Source organism: Microtus oregoni, unplaced genomic scaffold (assembly GCF_018167655.1).
Source record: "Microtus oregoni isolate MIOR12 unplaced genomic scaffold, Mior012 000043F_ref0000047, whole genome shotgun sequence".
In the NCBI taxonomy this organism is placed as follows: Eukaryota; Metazoa; Chordata; class Mammalia; order Rodentia; family Cricetidae; genus Microtus; species Microtus oregoni.
Genome location: NW_024543210.1, coordinates 2,100,159 through 2,119,364, shown reverse-complemented (window position 1 = coordinate 2,119,364; position 19,206 = coordinate 2,100,159). Strand labels below are relative to the sequence as shown.

The 19,206-nt window shown below is 44.6% G+C and overlaps 1 protein-coding gene across 7 annotated transcripts in view; it reads left to right on the top strand.

Annotated features, from left to right (window-relative positions):
- The first annotated feature begins 1,639 nt into the window (after window positions 1–1,639).
- Traf3 (TNF receptor associated factor 3) overlaps window positions 1,640–19,206 on the top strand; it is a 108,418-nt gene continuing 90,851 nt past the window's right edge. For 4 of the 7 annotated variants that reach the window (XM_041633133.1, XM_041633132.1, XM_041633134.1 and 1 more), the window contains exon 1: window positions 1,640–1,851. The gene's annotated coding sequence lies outside the window, so the exon portion shown is untranslated. Of the gene's footprint in view, window positions 1,857–2,183; window positions 2,203–2,262; window positions 2,364–19,206 lie in introns of those variants that run through there. The other 3 variants (XM_041633129.1, XM_041633130.1, XM_041633127.1) reach the window with 3 other exon arrangements.

Genomic DNA, 19,206 nt, shown 5'->3' with positions numbered 1-19,206 from the left:
CGCAGAGGGCTCCACGCTGGTGGACTCAACCTACTCATTCTGAAAGAGCCTTACTAGCGCTTTGGCAGAGAATAAAAGGAGGCACGCAGCCGTAGGAAACCCCGCGCTCAGGTCTTTGTACCTTCTGCCTTGTGGCTTATTTGAAAAGAATCCAAATAGTGCAGGCTAGAGACGAGAGCCTTTCTGGATTTGGGCAGTTCCCTTGTGCAGGCCGTGTGAGGCATGAGAGCAGCACTGGCACCGAGTCCTCAGTGGGGCAGGACTTCACCCTGGACAGGGCTGGGGACATGGGACGAGGCCCCAGAGTACAGGGTGGGAGCCAGGGACACCCTGAGTCTGCTGGGTCAGTAAAGACACCCATGAGGGGAAAAGGGAGGCCCGTCTGACCAGGGTCTCCAGTGAGCTCCAGAGGCCGCATAAGGGGCTGTCACTCTAGCGCTGTGGCTTGGGATAACCCTCCATCTACCCTCGCGTCTGAACTCAGAACTGTGGCCTTGTGGCCCAGGTGGGGGCGCCACTGGCCTAGCTGAGTCTGGCCAACCAGGATGCTGTCTGGGCTCTGGTATGGGCACCTGTTGGCTAATGCATCCAGGGACGTCCTGTCACACTATCTAGGCTTCTAGAACATTCCATGAGGTAAGCTGGACAGATGATGCTGGACTTCCTGCCTCTGTTCACTGCAGAGCACGTGCAGGGGCACCGACAGGCTGGTCACACTGGTCTCAGCTTTGGCCTTGGACCCTACGAGTTTTCTTGAGAAATATCTTTTTAACGGCTTTGGAGATGATCTCGGACTCTTTCCTCAGTGATCTGAACTTCCTAACGATAGACCCCCATTTTCTCCCCCATCTTGCTATGGCATTAGGGACCATCTGGGGAAGGAGTCCTGTGAGCCCTCGGTGACCATGAGACAGCAGGATGAAGCCGCTGGAGAAACGGGCATCCCTGGCCTAGAGAAGTGCCCAGGGCAAATTGGCCACCCTGTCCACACTGGGCCAGACCCAGTTTCCTGGGTGGGTGGGTGGAGGGAGCCAAGGAGGAACTCTGCTAAGCCTCTGAGAGCTTGGTCAGATGGCACCAGACCCGCCTGTGAGAGGCATGCGAGGGGCACGTGTGAAGGTGGCGTGTCCGTGTACAAACGTGAGGGCTGTCTGTGGGCTCTGCGCGCCTGTGAGCTCTGTCGGGGCGTGGGGGACGACGGGACTGTCCGTGTCCGAGCAGGAGACACTCGGAACGAACTCTGCACGTGTGTCAGCGGGTGCCCGCGACCGAGTGTCTCCTACAGGTGTGAATGCTCGAGTAGGCGACAGGGTAGGGAAAGCCCGTCGAGGTGGCGACGCGGGGAATCTTCTTCGCCTAACTCGGCCTGACTGGCTTTTTGACCCGGAAAGACCGGGACGCGGGCGGGGCGCGAGGGCGCACGCGCGCGCGCGCGCGGAGGGGCCCGGGCCTGAGGGCCCTGGGCGCGCGCCGTCGTTGCTAAGGCCGGCGGCGAGCGCGGGGCCGAGGGTCCCTAGCAACGGGCGCGGGCGCGCGCCAGCCGAGGGGGATGGGGGGGGGCGCGCGCGGGCGGCGGGGGCGGGCGCGCCAGGGCGCGCGCCGGCGGCCCGCGGGGATTTCCAGCGCGCGAGAGGAAGTGCCAGCGCGAGGGTGCGTGAGGCGGCGCGGCCGGCGGCCGCCGCGTGCGCGAGCCGGGTTGCAGCCCAGCAGGGACTTTCCAGCCGGCGGCGGCGGCGGCCGCCGGCCCTTCCCCGCCCCCCGACATGGGGCTGCCCGGGGAGCTGGACGCTGCAGACGACGGCGGAGGATGCGCGTGGCGCCCCTGAGCCGGCCGAGCGGGCGGGCCGCGGGGTAAGGTCGGCGGGCCGGGACGGCGGGGCGGCGGGGCGGCGGGCGGCTCCATCCCGGCGGCGGCCCCGGGCCCGGCGGGTCTTGCGCGGCCAGGCCCGGCCCGGCCGCCTCACCGTCTGCGGTGCGGCCCGCCCGCCGCCCCAACTTTGGAAACTTTGTGTGTAGGGCCGGCCCCGGGCCCGAGGCGCCGGCGCTTTCAGGCGGACGGGGCAGCCAGGCCTCGCGCCCTAGGTGCCCGCCCCGAGGGGTGCTGAGCCGTCAGCATCTCAGAGGCCCGGGGCTTTGGCGCGGTACGGAACGACGGAGTCAGGGTGTCCGCATAGATGAGCGTGCTGGTCCTGGCTTGTGGAGGTGGGTTTTTGAGCCATTATTTAAAAGTTTATACTGAGTCATTGCTCTGCAGATGAATGACTGATTCATAGTCGGAGAGCTGCAGAGAGGCTGGAAGGCAGGCGGTTCTGGGATCCTGCTGGGGTCGAATGCACACCTTCCACCTTCGATTAACACCAAAGGTCAGAGTGGGCTCCCCACGGGCGAGTCATTAAAACGATCCCTGCCGCGGGGCTTTGCAAGGTCTGGAGGCGCCAGGCTACGGCTCTTGTACGTTTCGCCACGTTTCCACACTGTCATCAGCCCCGGGTTGGGGACGCGGGTTTCAGTATTAGATCTTTAGAGAGAATTCTGCGTGGAAAATTCTTTACCTTTAATTTGAAACGGCCACAAAATGCAAATGGGTGAAGTGCTGTGGACATGCTCTGAAATCTAAAAAGCATTCGGATCGGTTGAAGGAACTGATTTTATTTTCGTGGCTTTTGTACTGAGCTTTGACTCAGTTTTGAGAATGAAATAGAAGGGAGTGTGTGTGTGTGTGTGTGTGTGTGTGTGTGTGTATTTGTATGTGTGCTCTTTCTGTGGAGTCTTAAAGGCTATATCTAGTGTTGTATTGGCGTCTTAATTTACATTCACAGCATACAACTGAAGAGGAGCCATAATTTTTTTTCGTAGCATTTTCTGTGACTAGATGCACAGGTGAAATTTTTGGAAATGGTGTTTTGTGTTGTCTGTGAGATGCTGATGTGTAGAAATGTCCAGGTGGACCCTTAGTTGGGCTTTAAAATCTTCTGGTGCTGTTGAGGTCTTGGAAAATGGCCTGTTGAAAATACTGCATCATTGTAGGATGTCTGGCAAAATAGTGTACAGCCATCCTTTATTCAAAGGGGAGGAAATATCTCCCTTTTTGCCATATTGTGACATCTTAAATATTAAGAATTAGTCTGAAGGTGAAAATTCTTTGGCCAATGCAAATGGAACATTTAAAGTATGAAAAGTGGGGAATTTATGACAGGAGTCATAAATCCCTGAGTAGGTGCTGGGGATGGAAAGTAAGATGGATCTTGGGTTCCATCCTCACTGGCTCAGATCAGACCTCATAATGGACAAGGTTTAAGATGTAAGGTGTCTTACCCAGACACCTCTGTTCCAGCTGTCACAGTGCAGAAGCCAGAGAAGTGGGGAGCTAGCCAGGGAGAATTCCAGCATTTTTAAAACAAGACATTCATGTGAATTGTGTGAGGGAAAAGAAGACCAATTATTTTCCTTGGATGCTATCTATTCTTTTTGGAATTAATCAGATGGCCTCAGTGAGAAGGCTGCAGAGACATTCCATTGGAAACAGGCAGTAGTCAGTTGTCGGTGCTCTGAAGAAAGTCCTTCATTTAACTGGATGCTTCTTGTCCCTGTGTTTGGGATTTTTTTCTAAACACTTCTGCTAGAATCCCTTAGAAATTTTCTGTGTGTAAATCAAGATGGACTTTCCGGGGTATTGTCAGGATAGATATGCTAATGAGCCAAGTAGATGAGCATGATTTATCATTCCCTAAAATCCTTTTTTCTGTAATGCTGAAACTGTACCTCGGGAGAGATGAAGCTGTCACTGTGGTGTTGCAAGTCTTAGCTAGCTCAAACACACAAAGGAAATTGCATTAATTTGCCTTTGTTTTCTCATCTTGTATAGTAAGACTCTCCAAACAACAACTGAGCTAACTTATCAAGTATTATGCAATATTCAATTTCTTCTCAATGATTAATTTCAGAATTTTTAACAGAAGTCTCATGACCCAAGGCCTTAGCGTGATTTGTGGAATCAGAACCCCTGTATGCATCTTTGCAAGTATTTACAGAAGAAAAATAATCGTTTTTGTTGATGTTTGTGCTTGTATATGCTCATTACAATCCAGATATGGAGGGAAGCTGAGAAGAGAGCTAAAGTGAGGAAGGAGGTGAGATCAGAGGATTTGGAAGGTGACCAGAGAGGGGCAGCCGAGGCCTGGGTATAGCATGGTGCTTAGGCTTGGAGCCAGAGTGAGGGAGGCCCAGAGGCCTGCAGGCAGGAAGGCAGTAGAGATGAGTAGCTGGGATTTGTGTAGTCTCAGAGGAGCTAACAGAGAGAAGAAAATATAATTTTAAAAAGAAAACTATAGAAGAAAACATTAAATTTATTTATGTAGTTTCTATGATTCCTAATTAATAAAAATATAAAATACCTTTTCATTTTGGAAAACCTTATTTTGTATATCCCGGGGAAGAATTGGGATGAGAGGCCAGTCTAGAAAGAAGAAAGTGAGGTTCCTATCAAACACAGAGCCTTTTTTTGGTGGTACTTGGTGTTTCAGACTTGGGGTCAACTGCTAGGGTCACTAGTGCAGGTGACTGTTGACTTCTGGCCCCTCCAGGAGTCAGGTTGGCATTCATGCTGCAGTCAGACAAGCATATTATTAACCTGGACTTGGGAGTCTTTTGCTCGTTTAATTAACATTCAGTTAATGTGCCCCAGGTTCCCATAATCTAGTTACTATGCTAGGATGAGTGAGACACAGCGCCTGTTTTTAGGGGCATGATCTGTAGAAATCTGAGGCATCTGGATCCCTGTGCACAGTGAAGGGCAGTGTCAGACCCACCTAAGATCTGACTATGACACCAGGACAGGAACTTTCCAAAAGAATAGTGAAGAAAAATGTAAGTCATCATCTCACTCCCAAACAGTTGACCCCTGCTAGTCCTTTAATCCCAGCACTTGGGAGGCAGAGGCAGGTGGATTTCTGTAAGTTCAAGGTCAGTCTGGTCTATAAGAGCTAGTCCAGGACAGCTAGAACTGTTATATAGAGAAACCCTGTCTTGGAAGAAAAAAGAAAGTTGACTTGTTACACAAGTAAAGACTTACTAGGAAAAAAAGGAAAGTCATCCACATATGTAGGAGGAAATGAATTAGTGTGTTATATAGAAGTCTGCAAGTATGGGGTGGGGCTTGTGTTACTGTAAGAGAAAAGCTCCTGGCTGCCTGTATTAGTCAGGGAAGTATCCGGGAAAGGCACCCAGTTGACCACAGTATTAGGAAGTCTGGTCCCACTTGTAGGGCCCTGAGAATGACAGTAAGAGGATCTTCTCTTCCCTTCTATGTGAGGTGAGACCTGTTAGCTTGCTGTCCTGTTGCTCCCTGCTGGTGTAAATGATGTTAGTAGTGCTGCTAGCCAGCTTTCCAGATGTTTTATTTCTTTTGCTATCCTCCAGCTCTTTCAGGCTTTTGTGTGTTTTGAAGCTGAAGTAATCTGGCTGTCTCTGACTGAAGAGCATGGTTTGTGGAAGGTAGTAGAGCAATAGAACCAGTTTGGGTCACAGCACATTGCTGTGCCTGCTGTTTCTCTTTGTAGGTCAGTGCTTTCAACCTTCCTGATACTGTGACCCTTTAATACAGTTCCTCATGTTGTGGTGACCCAACCATAAAGTTATTTTGTTGCTACTTCATAACTGTAATTTTGCTACTCTTATGAATCGTCATGTAAATATCTGATATGCCACCCATAAGGGGTTGTGACCCACACGTTGAGGGTCATTATAGATAGAAAATTTCAAAAATCTGTGGTGGTGGGAAAGACACAACACACTTCCCCCAAACCCACCACTCTAGTCCTTATCGAGAGACTTGACATGTTTTAATTCTCATGAAATGAAATATTGGATCCTGTGTTTCATTTTTAAAAATAATTTTATTTATTATTATTGTATATGTATGATGTGTGTATAGCAAGGAGATGAGTGACACTTAGGGCATGTAGTAGTCAGAGGACAACTTTGTGGGGTCTGTTCTGTACTTCTAGTCACATGGGTTCTGCTGATTGAGTTCAGGTGGTTATACTTACACCCTTGGATGGCAAGCTTTGTTCTTTACTCACTGACCTGTCTCATAGTCCCCGATATTTCATTTCATGATCTCATTTTTAAAAGATTTGTTTCATGTTGATTTTAAACATTTGAAAATTAGCTAGAGGACTGATAAAATGGCTCCCCAGGTAAGGTTGCTTGCCAGCAAGCCTGATGTCCTGAGTTTGATCCTTGGAACTCATGGTCAAAGCAAAGAGTTGGTGGAAGGTCTGACCTCCACGCATGTGCCTCTTCCACCATGAAAAACGTAAAGAGGAAGGGATGAAGTGGAGGCTATTTGGTGACTTCTCATGAGGCCATTTTACTAAAGAGATACGGACTGCTGTTCTGATTTCCCAATTTCCTCTCCACTTCAAATGCTGATTATACATCCAGACCATAATACCATATTAATGAGAAGCTTGACATCTTTTTTTAAAAAAATATTTATTTATTTATTTATTTTGTATACAATGTTCTGTCTGTGTGTATGCCTGAAGGCCAGAAGAGGGCACCAGACCTCACTACAGATGGTTATGAGCCACCATGTGGTTGCTGGGAATTGAACTCAGGACCTTTGGAAGAGCAGGCAATGCTCTTAACCACTGAGCCATCTCTAGCCCCGAAGCTTGACATCTTTTAAGTGTTGAGAAAGGCTAAATTGAATAAGCAGATGGAAAATGATGTGGCCTTTCGGACAGTTTTAGGCAGCATTCCAGTGAAATACATCTCTAGGAGTCATGATCATTTTTGTTTATTATTGAGACAGGTTCTCCCTATATAGCCCAGGCTGCCTTTGAACTTGGGATTCTTCTGCCTCATTCTCCCTAGTGCTGAGTGAGCCACCATGCCTGATGAGTTTTTTGAGTTTTTTTTTTTTTTGGTTTTTTGAGACAGGGTTTCTCTGTAGCTTTGGTGCCTCTCCCGGAACTAGCTCTTGTAGACCAGGCTGGCCTCAAACTCCCAGAGATCCACCTGCCTCTGCCTCCCGAGTGCTGGGATTAAAGGCGTGCACCACCACCGCCCGGCCTGATGAGTTTTAATACATTTTTTTTTCCATTTTTTAAGACAGGGTTTCTCTGTAGCTTTGGATTCTGTCCTGGAACTCACTCTATAGAACAGAATGGTCTTGAACTCACAGAGATCCATTTGTCTCTGCTTCCAGAATGCTGGGATTAAAGACGTGCACTACCACTACCAACAAGTTATAATAGTTTTGATGTGGTTTTCTAAGGTTAACTTTTATTCTGGAAGGCTAATGCCCATTTGGAGACCTGCTTGCACACAAGGTAATTATAATTAGGTGCTTGTGACACCTGTTCTTCCAACAGGTACATGGTGAATGTTTCTGTTTAGATTCTGCAAGGTAGGAAGAGAAGAAGGACATTAACAGAGGACCACAGTGTTTCATAGTTGGACAAACCCAATGCCTCCCGTGATCGTTTTCCTGGCCCACTGTCTTGTTCTGCTGCTCTGATACATTAGAGGGAATTTTGCTGTTGTTGTTGTTTTGAAACACGCTCTTTATGTAGTTCTGGCTGTCCTGGAACTTGCCATCTAGACCAGGCTGGCCTCGCACTCACAAGTATTTTTGTCTCTGTGTCTGCCTCCAGAGTACAGAGATTAAAGGTGTGCACCATTAATCTTGGCAGGGAAACTTCTTTGATACAAACGTCTAATTTTTTTTTTTTTTTTGAGACATGGTTTCTCTGTAGTTTTTGGCTCCTGTCCCAGAACTAGCTCTTGTAGACCAGGCTGGCCTCGAACTCACAGAGATCCGCCTGCCTCTGCCTCCCGAGTGCTGGGATTAAAGGCGTGCGCCACCACCACCCGGATACAAACGTCTAATTTTTTTGGAAGAACAGGGAAAGGAGTGCTTTCCCCACTAATGCTTAGAAGTCCTAAATTTACATGGAAATTAAATTCTCTGCTTGTTGGATTAGTGCAGTCTGCTGTAGGGTAAATTAAGGGTATGGGTTCAGAAGACTTTTCTCTAGGACTTTATCTCTAGTAGGAATGGGGCAAGCACATGAAATTTTATCTTTATGTAAATTATACATTGTACTCAGTAATCTGTTTTAATACAAACATACTGTGCTTCTGATCTTTAGTAGAATTGATTCTCCAAAAGATGCATTATGTTTATTCGTGGCTGTCTTTGGAGCCCCTATGATCTCATCACACATTTGAAATACTTTTTGTTCCTAGGTGTTTTGAAAATGATTTTTCAAACTGTATTTAATCAAACTTTGTTTTTCTTACCTTTTTTTCGAGCATGTACTATGCTGGTGGCTAAAGCTAAAAGGTCAGGTAAGATACCGAGTGGTCTCTGCCCTCACAAGTCTGCAGGCCATGGCCAAGCTAGAATAACCCTTTGGTGATAGCACGGTGTGGTGGGTGCTGTGATAGTGAACAGAAGTGCTGTGGGGTCTGGACCACATGCTGTGCAGGATTCTCTTGGTGCTGAATTCAAAATACAACAGCACAAATGAAGAGGAAGTACCGTGGAGTTGAAGCCCAGTGAGTCTGAATTGATTCCATGGCTGCCCTTCCTTGGAAAGGGAACATGAAGAGGGGCCCAGCTGTTGAGGCTGTAACTGTGCCCCTCACAGGAAAGGAAAAGAAAGGAAGAGCCGGTCTTCTTAGAGGTCCTGTTTTCACCTGTGGGCCTTTTTGGCCGGGTAGTTTGTTGTGCTTGTCTTCTGATGCGGAGTCTCCCTGTGCAGTTCACTTTGGCCTCACATTTACCGTGTAGCCCAGGTTATCTTGGAATTTCCAATCTTCCTGTCTCTGCCCCCAAGTGCTGGGGTTTACAGGCATGTGTTACTGCACATGGCTACAGTGCAGTTGTAGATTTCGTTCAGTTGTAGGTTTTTTTGGTTTTGCTTTGTGAGTGTAGGTTTTCTTTTGTTCCTATTTAGTGTTTTTTTTTTTTTTCAGGCACATTGTGGATTGTTTGAGCAGTGTTTCATGCAGTCTTTCTCTGCTGACATTTGCTTGGCTGTATTAGCTTCCCTCCTCCCTAGTCAGTTTTCATTCCTTTTCTGCATTTTAGTCCAGTTTCTTAGAGCAGCACCAGTGTGCTTGTATTCTTTAACAAACCTATCTAGGGACTGGGGTTGTAGCTCAGTGGTAGAGCCTACTACATGCAAAACCCCGGGTTTCATCCCAACAGTGAAAAAAAAATCAATTAGGATACGGTTTACTCTTGTGGTTCAGATATTACATTTATCTTAGCAGTCCCTAACCTAATTTACTAATGTGTTTTCTTTCCTCTTTATCTCTCTTAGTTCACATTTAAACCAGTAGTCTAGTACTAATGATAGTATTTAGTCCTCATGCCTTTTACAGAGTTTACAAACATTAGCTTGTTAGTGGTGAACAAGTCCCTGAGGCCTGGTCACTCTAAAGAGCATCATGGTTATAGCTCAGCACCCATTTATCTCAAATGTATTTGGCTACATATGGCTCATGGGAATAGAAGTTAAAAGAAAGAAGCTTTTCCCCAATTAACAGGGAAGTGATGTTGGCTGCTTCAGAGGATCTGACTGTTCAGCTAGTACCTTGTGAAGTGTTTGATTGGAACTAGGAAGGACCAGAGACTGCTGGGTCAGAAGTGCAGGCTTTGTTCCATCACCATGTTCCTACTCCAGGGAGGGCTGGGAGTCATAGAAATATAGCTGGACACCATGGCACAATCCAAGTCTGTGGGTTGATAGAGGCTTAATCTTTTGTTTTAGACAAAAGTAGGTAACAGGCAGTAGTATGTGAGTGAGCAAGGATCTCAATGAGTCCAAAATTTGCCCTACCCTTTTCGAGGTTCAGGGAAGTTCTGGTGTGTCTCTGACCAATCTCTGAGATTGAGATGACAAACTTCTGAGACAGGGTTTCTCTGTGTATCTTTGGCTGTCGTGGAATTCATTATATAAACCAGGCTGTTCTCCAACTCACAGAGATCCTTTTGTCTTTGCCTCCTGAGTGCTGGGATTAAAGGTTTGCACCACCACCACCACCCAGCTGTGAAGAGGGGATTGTTTTCTCTCTCTCTCTCTTTCTCTCTCTCTCACTCTCACGGTTTAGCCTGAAGTGTGAGTGAAAGTAAGACACATTTGTGGCTGGAGAGATGGCTCAGTGCTTAAGAGCACTAGCTTATTCTTCCAGAGGACCTGGAGTCAATTCCCAGCACCCACCTGATGTCTCACAGCCATTCTTAACTCTAGTTCAGGGGATCTGGCGCCAGGCATATATGCACTGCACATACTTACACACCTATGGAATTCTGGTTATTCCTCTAGCTGACTGTCATGCCAAGTTTACTTGTCATTTCTAAACTCCATTTTTTCATCTATGGCATTCAGAGTCCTGGAGATGGGTCCTGGTGACAGCTGTACATTATGATTGATTTCACATCACTAAACTATATGTTTAATAAAATGGCTGAGATGGTAAGTCTTATGTGTGTTTTACAGTAGAAAATTAATTGTGAGGTATAAAATGAGAAGTAATGGAAGCACTGCTTTTAATGGAGGACCGGAGCTCAATTCCAAGCACCCGTGCCAGTGACTCACAACTGCTTGTAACTCCAGCTACAGGAGGATCAGATGTGTCTGTCTTCCAAGGGCATCTTCACTCATGTGTACACCCACTTACAGAAACATTGAAAAAAAGAAGTGATAAGTAATGGGGGACAAGAAACTAACATCACAGTGATGAATCCCTCTGTTGTTATAGCATCCACAGCAATCCACAGATTGTGTAGCCTGTGCTACAGAATCAGTTTGAGGTCAACTTGGGATATTTAAAGACCTGTCTCAAGCGAGGGGAGGGGGAGGTGGGCGCACGCCTTTAATCCCAGCACTCGGGAGGCAGAGGCAGGTGGATCTTGGTGAGTTCGAGGCCAGCCTGCTTTACAAGAGCTAGTTCCAGGACAGGCTCCAAAGCTACAGAGAAACCCTGTCTCGAAAAACCATACATACATACATACATATATACATACATACATACATACATACATAAATAATAAAATAAAGATCTGTTTCAAGAAAATAATATAAATGAAGTGATAAGTGCTCACTCTTCCTTTTATGCATGTTTTCAACAAGGTGAAAGGCAGGATCTCTGGGCTGTGTCAGAAGAGTGTCATTATATATGGTATGGTGGAGCATTATTGAACTATGAAGAAACTATCCATCCCCCATTTTATTTTATTTTCCCTCCCTCCCTCTCTTTCTCCCTTTCTCCTTTCTTTTTTTTAGTTTTTTGAGATGAGGTCTCTGTAGTCAAGACTGACCTTGAGAATTGCAGTTCTACATCTTCCTCCTGAGGGTGAGTGGTGGTCTTAAAGGCTAAACTACCATATCCAGCTAAGGAAGTTTTTTGAACAGAAGGTAAAATGTCTGGAAACCAAAGTCACATTAATTTGCATAAAAGGAACATCTATATTTAGATATCCCTGTTTTTTTTAAGAAAGCATTTTTTTGCATATGATTGAATTTTGATACGTTTTATTTTGATTTTTTTCTTTTCCATTTAATAGGAATAGTGTTTTGTGATTTATTCAGGTCTCTTCAAATACTTGAAAGGTCTCCTATAAACTCTCTTAAAATAGCCCATGTTTCTCATAATCTCTTAACTTGCTTCTTTTCTATTGCAGCAAAAAAAAAATGTTTATAACCTTCATGAAGAGAGTTTCTGGCATATGGTTGGTAGTCAACTATTGTTTAAATAAATCCATAAATTGTAGTTCAACATTTTCTTCCATTGAGACAAAATTCACGTAGTATATAATTAACTATTCTAAGGTGTGTGCTCGAGCATCTGTGTTTGCACTTTATCTGTTCATCTGTCTGCGAACAATTAGTGTTCATCCTCTTTACTGTTAGGAATAATGTTGCCGTAAGCAGATGTTTAAGTGTATGTTTGTGTCCTCTTCTGGATGTGTCTCCCAGAGCATTGGTCATATTGCACACCTGAGTTTATTCCCACCAGCAGTGTCAAGTTTCTTCACATCGTCACTAAACTAATTCCTGTTGTTCGAGTGTGTGAATTACTGTGTTGTTGTCATTTTGATTTATTTCTTGGTGACTAGTGGGCTCTCTATGTGCTTGGTGTCCTTTAGTATATAGTTTTTAAATGTCTAAGCCCTTGGTCTTTGCTTTAATTGGGCTGCTTTTTTTCTTAAGTTATAAGAGCTCTATATATTGTAGACATGAAACCCTTTAGATACACAATTTGTGACTGTTTTCTCCCATCTAGTATAATGCTTCATAAATTTTGTTGATAATATCCTTTACACAAAGCTTTAATTGGTATTTATTTATTTATTGTTACTTGTGATTTTGGTGTCAAGTCTAAGAATTCATTGCTAAACCATTAATATTTACTACTATGCCTTCTAAGAGTTTTATAGGGTTAGTTATTATGTTTAGGTCTTTGGTTCAGTTTGAGTTTGTTTTTGTATATGGATCAAGGTCAGAGTTCCCACTTCATTTTTTTTTTTCTGTAGGAGACTTCTTTCTCCATCAAAAAGTTTCAGATATATTGGTTATAGATATTTGCATTTCTTTCTGGATTCTTAGTTCTGTTCTCTTGGTCTGTATGCTATCCTAATGTCAGTGCCACACGATCTCATTGTTGTAGCTTTTTAGTAAATATTGAAGTAGTAAGCTTTGAAAATGAGAGTATTCCTACTTTTTCATTTCCAATATTGTATTGACAGTTTTGAGCCTCTTGATGTTTCATGTGAACTGTAAGGGTTGCTTTTCTGTTCCTGTAAAAATGTTTACTGGAATTTTAATAGGGATTGCACTGAATCAGATTGTTTTGGAGTTGCCGTCTTAATACTGCCTTCTGCTCCATGAACATGGTTGTTTCCTCATTTGCTTCCTCAGTTCCCTCCTTCCTTCTTTCCCTCCTTCCCCTTCCCTTCCTGTCTTTCATGCTGCTGGGGATTGAACTGAGGTCCTCATTGAGTGTTAGACAAATAAATACTCTACTGCTGAGCCATACTACTAGCCTTCTTTCATTTATTTTTCATCAGCATCTTGTAGTTTCAATGTATAAATATTCAGCTCCTTGGATGATTTTAATTCCTTAATATTTTGTTCTTTGTGGAGTCTGCTGTAAATATAATTATATTCTTTATTTTCATTTTGGATTGCTGTTAGGTATAGAAGCACAACTTTTTCTTTCTGTTTTTATGTGAATTTATGTTGCCTGTAGCAAATATTTTGTGGGGCATTTTTTTTTTACTTTTGTTTATTTTGTTTTATGTGCATTGGCATTTTGCCTGCATGTATATCTGTGTGAGGGTGTCAGATCTTGGAGTTACAGACAGTTGTGAGCTGCCATGTGGGCACTGGGAATTGAAGTGGGGCCCATTGGAAGAACAGCCAGTACTCTTAACCACTGAGCCATGTTTCCAGCCCCGGGGTATTTTTTTTAATGTGTATATGAATTTTGCTTGTGTGTTTATTTGTACACTGTGTACATACCTAGTGCTTACAGAGGCCTGAAGAGGGCATCAGATTCCCTGGGACTGGAGTTACAGATGGATGTGGGTTCTGGACATTGAACCCAGGTCTTCTGAAGAGCTACCAGTTCTCTGAGCCATCTCTCTAGGTCCTAGGGGATGTTCTTCAGTCACTTTGTGTGCAAATAGAGATACTTTACATCCGCTTTCCAGCCTAATGCTTTTATCTGTATCCATCTTCAGTATCCAGGATAGTGATGAGGATCATAGTGGAGATGTACATCCTTGTATTGCTCCTGATCTCAGAGGAGCTTTTAGTCTTTAGCCTATGTAAGGCCCTGGAATGGATTCCTAGCTTGGGGTAGGGGTTAGCACAAATCCTTAAAGGCTCTTTGTTAAAGTAAGGAAGTTTTTGGGTTGTTTTTGTGTTTTTTTGTTGTTGTTGTTGTTGTTGTTGTTTTGTTTTCTGAGACAGGGTTTCTCTGTAGCTTTGGAGCATGTCCTGGAACTAGCTTTTGTAGACCAGGCTGGCCTCGAACTCACAGAGATCCACCTGTCTCTGCCTCCTGAGTGCTGGGATTAAAGGCGTGCGCCACTACTGCCCAGCTAAAAATGATTTATTTTTGCACATTGGTGTTTTTGCCTGCATGTATGTCTGTATAAAGGTGTTGACTCCTCTGGAACTCAAGTTACAGACAGTTGTGAGCTGCCATGTAAGACATCGGGAATTGAACCCAGGTCTTCAGGAAGAACAGCCAGTGCTCTTAACCACTGAGGCATCTATCTAGCCCTTTGGTTTTGTTTGTTTGTTTTTTAGACAGTCTCTCTACTTCGCCTGGTTGCCCTGGAGCTTGCTTTGTAGACCAAGCTGACCTTGAACTCAGAGAGATCCTCCCACCTTCAATCCCAGCAATTGGTTTACCACCAATCCCTGGGATTATTGAATTTTGTCAAGTCCTTTTTTTTTTTTTGATTTTTTGAGACAGGGTTTCTCCGTAGCTTTTGGTTCCTGTCCTGGAACTAGCTCTTGTAGACCAGGCTGGCCTCGAACTCATAGAGATCCGCCTGCCTCTGCCTCCCGAGTGCTGGGATTAAAGGCGTGCACCACCACCGCCCGGCTGTCAAGTCCTTTTGTAGTTTGAGAATGAGCATGTATTTTTTTCTTTGTCCTGTTAGTATACTGTGTTATAGAGACTTTGTGTGTGTGTGTGTGTGTGTGTGTGTGTGTGTGTGTATGTACAAGCCTATGCATGATTGTCTGTTTGTATGAGCCTGTGTGCATGTTGATATGTGTGTGTGTGTGTGTGTGTGTGTGTGTGTATTTACAAATCTGTGTGCATGTTTGTGTAGGTACACGTGCGTCTGGAGCTCAAAATCACCCTTAGGTGTTATTTCTTAGGAGCAGTCTGCTTTCTTTTTGAGCCAAGATCTCTCACTGGAACTTGAATTTTGCCAGTCAAGACTAGGCGGGTTGGTCAGCAAGTCACCTGTCTTATGTGTGGTAGGATGCTTGCACTTTTACGGATGGAGTTGATTTCCTTTAGCCCAGTGATTGTGTACATTGAATCATCCTTGCATTTCTGGGGTAAGTTCTGGTTTGTCATGTATGTAATCCTTTTAATAGTTATTGGATGATGTGCCACAGTTCTACTGAGGACATTTGTGCTTATGTTCATAAGGAATAGTGCTTTGTAATTTTGTTTTCTTCTGATATCTTTTGCTTTTGTTATCAAGGCACCAAAAGGTATATCATATTTATATAGAATTTTGTGGCCGGGCGGTGGTGGCGCACGCCTTTAATCCCAGCACTCGGGAGGCAGAGGCAGGCGGATCTCTGTGAGTTCGACACCAGCCTGGTCTACAAGAGCTAGTTCCAGGACAGGCTCCAAAACCACAGAGAAACCCTGTCTCGAAACCCCCCCCCCCAAAAAAAAGAAAGAATTTTGTTACCAGGTCTCCCCAATTTCCAGTCACATAGAAAATTCTAGGAGCAGTAGTGGTGGTGCACACCTTTAATCCCAGCATGCAGGAGGCAGAGACAGATGGATCTCTGTGAGTTCGAGGTCAGCCTGGTCCACAGAGGGAGTTCCAGGACAGTCTCCAAAGATGCAGAGAAACCCTGTCTCAAAACAAAAAACAAACAAACAAACAACAACAAAAAAAAACAAAAAGAAAGAAAATTCTAGAAAGGATTCAAAGCAGGCATGGTGATGATACTACATAGCTTCTTATTACCCATACTTCCCAACACATGACTATAGTATTGGCTGTAAGGTCAGTTGTTTCCTTTAATGGCTAACAGCTGGGAAAATCATGGCGGACATTACCTCCATCGTTCTGTATCTATCAATAGAAAATCAGGAAGGGAAATCCGTCCTTGATGCCTTAGTAGGGGAAAGGTGTATTTCAATTGTTTGGTTCTTTTTTATTTATTTATTAATTATGTATACAACATTCTGCCTCGATGTATGCACGCACGCCAGAGGAGGGCGATAGATCTCAGTACAGATGGTTGTGAGCCACCATGTGGTTGCTGGGAATTGAACTCAGGACCTCTGGAAGATCAGCCAGTGCTCTTAACCTCTGAGCCATGCTCTTAACCTCTGAGCCATCTCTCCAGCCCCCAATTGTTTGGTTCTTTTGTTCCAGGTAGCTCTGATTGAAGTCACTCACTGGGGTCTGTCTGGTTGCTGATCTGGTTTTAAGGATCCAGTGGTTGCACTAACATACCTGTGTGGTTGGAAAGTGTAGATCAGTGTGGTCTCAGGTCTGTTGCTGTTATTGTCAATGGACTCATTGCTGAGTGTGGCTGCTCAGAACTCCTAGACAATGATCTTTCTTAAGAGCTGCTTTCTTAAGCCTGAGTTTGAAAATCAGTGTAGTGTTATTCCTGCCTCAGAGCCCTTCCAAAATTAAAGGGTGGGATGTAGATGGATCTTGTTAATGAGAAGAGTGTGACAGATGTGTGACCATCCACTGTCTGTATGATGCTTGGTAGCATGGTACTCTCAGCAGTGCTGTCACACACACCTTTGAATGAAGCATTAACAAGCTCTGGATGTCCCCATTCTTACGCAGGCAATTGCTGTATAAGATCTAGGTGTCATTGACATATCAGGAACTGCTTTTCCCTTTTTTAGCCCTGGCCTTGCTGTATAACCCAGGCTGACTTCAGTTCTCCTGCTTTTCACTCCAAGTGGAGGGATCTTAGAGTGCACCGCTATTGTGGGCTTAGCATTGGCCTTTGGTCTTTCATTTGTGATCATAGTCTAAGGATTGGATCAGTGGTCTGGGTGCAGCTTTGGGTCTATGATCCTTGATCCTTTCTTTCCTATGATTTAACATGATCAGTTGACATTCATGTTGGGAAATTTAAATTAACATTTCTCTCTGTTCTTTTGGGTTTTTCAAGTTAGATTTCTCTGTGTAGCCTTGGCTGTCCTAGAACTCATTTTATAGACCATACTGGCCTACAGACTCAGAGATCTGCCTGTCTTTGCTTCCCAAGTGCTGGGATTAAAAATATGTGCCACCACACATGGCCAGTATTTCTGTCTGTTCATAAAACAACTTAATTGAGAAAATAATGGTAAATCTGCATATCATAAAATTCCTTTTCATGGAGATCATTTTAGCAAGTTTCTTAGAGACTTGTTAGAATCAGCCTGTGACTGTTTCTACATAAAAGGATGGGATCAGTTAGGGTGCACAGAGGTGTGCATCAGCTCTAATATGGATGTTTTATTTCTTGTGGCTCTTGCCTTCTCAGCCTATTTTTGCCGATGGGTGCAACACTGAGCAAGAGCTTCCATGATGATGTCACAGGGGAGTGAGGGAACAGAGTTAAGTAATGAAACTAGAAGTATGTCTCTCATGCCATTGTGTGTTGGAATCTATGAGGAAGGAGTCATGCTTGCTTCCATCTTTCCAAAGAGATCCAACATTCTGCCCGGGAAGCCATTAATACTGTGTTTCCCAAGCAAGTCACTTCTAGGCACCTTGCCTTCAGTGCAAAAAGCATGAATGAAAAGCATGTTCTGTGAGTGTGTGATACACCAGAATGACTGATGAGGAATTTCAGGGAACCCTAGGTTCTTTTACTTCCCTCCTGTGACTTCTGAGGTCTACATGGTCTGAGGTCTCTTGCCACAATAAAGTTGTAAATGTATGTTTTGAATAGGGTGCCTGCTTTTCATTCTCTCTCTCTTTTTAAATATCTTAAATTTGCCAGTTTTTGGAGTATCATATTGGACAAAATATTTGCTCTCTGTAATCCTCTGGCCATGCTACTTGATATCATGTACCTGCCTCGTCCACTATTGCCTTCAGGATTTTCTGTACCACAGTGTGGTTGGTGACTGTGACCCGGGCCTGACCAATGTGGGAGCCAAAGTTGGGTAATTAGTCTTTGGGGAGGATGGTAAAGGAGGTACAAGGACAACAGCATTTCATACAGTTGGTGTATGCCCTCAGCTTGCCTTATTTCTCAATTCTGGTGCTTAGGGCATGGTTGGTCTTGACTTAAGATGAACTAATGTGGTTAACCTTTCCTTGTTCCCTAGGGCTGTTAGGAACTGCATCAGGTTTTAATCACTTATGCTTGAAGTAAAACCTATCAGGTATGACTTAACCTGTGAAAAGCTATCTGAGAAGTCTTCCTTGAGACCACACCTCCATTTATAAAGCCTTGACCTTTTGTTTTTCTAGGCATGACTTTTTTTTTTAAAACTTTTTGAGACGTGGTCACATTTAGTCTAGGTTGGCCTTGGACTTTGTGTAGCCAAGAATCACCTTGAATTCCTCCTAAATCTATTTTCCAAGTTCTAGATTACACATGCGTGTCATCATGCTCAGTAGTTAGCTAGCCTGCTTGCTTGCTTGCTTCCTTCCTTCCCTTCTTTCTTTTTTTTTAAAATAAAAACATTCGCCGGCAGTGGTGGTGCACGCCTTTAATCCCAGCACTTGGGAGGCAGAGGCAGGCGGATCTCTGTGAGTTCGAGATCAGCCTGGTCTACAAGAGCTAGTTCCAGGACAGGCTCCAAAACCACAGAGAAACCCTGTTTCGAAAAACAAAAACAAAAAATAAAAATAAATAAATAAAAACATTCTCACTATGTAGCCCTGGCTGGCCTGGAACTTGCTATGTAGACGAGACTGGCTTCAAATTCATAGAGATGTCCCTTTGTCAGCTTCTGCGTCTGAGTGCTAGGATCAAAGGCATGCACCACCACGTGCGGTTTATGTAGTGGACCTGTTTCTGAGTGTTGGACATGTGCATTGTGTGAGTGAGTGGAGTCTGGACTGTTAGGGTAGAGGGCTGTGATGGTTACTCTTCATGTTGACTTTGTCTGGATTTGGAATCACCTAGGAAACATGCCCCTAGGTCTATCTGAGACGTCTTTTAACAGTAACTTTGAATGTGGGTGACTGCAACACATGGATCTGGGGCAGGGCTTAAAGCACAGGAAAAGAGGAAGGAACCACCTGAGCACCAGCATTCATCTCTCTCTCTGCCTTTCTACTGCAGATGTTCTGTGACCAGTTACCTCATTCTGCTGACACCTGTGCCTTTGCTGCCAGGACACACTGTACCATTATGTAAAACATACTTTTTCTTAAGTTACTTTTTGTCAGGACTTTGGCCATGGGGATGAGAAAGTAGTCAGTAAAGAACAATAATGGGAGGT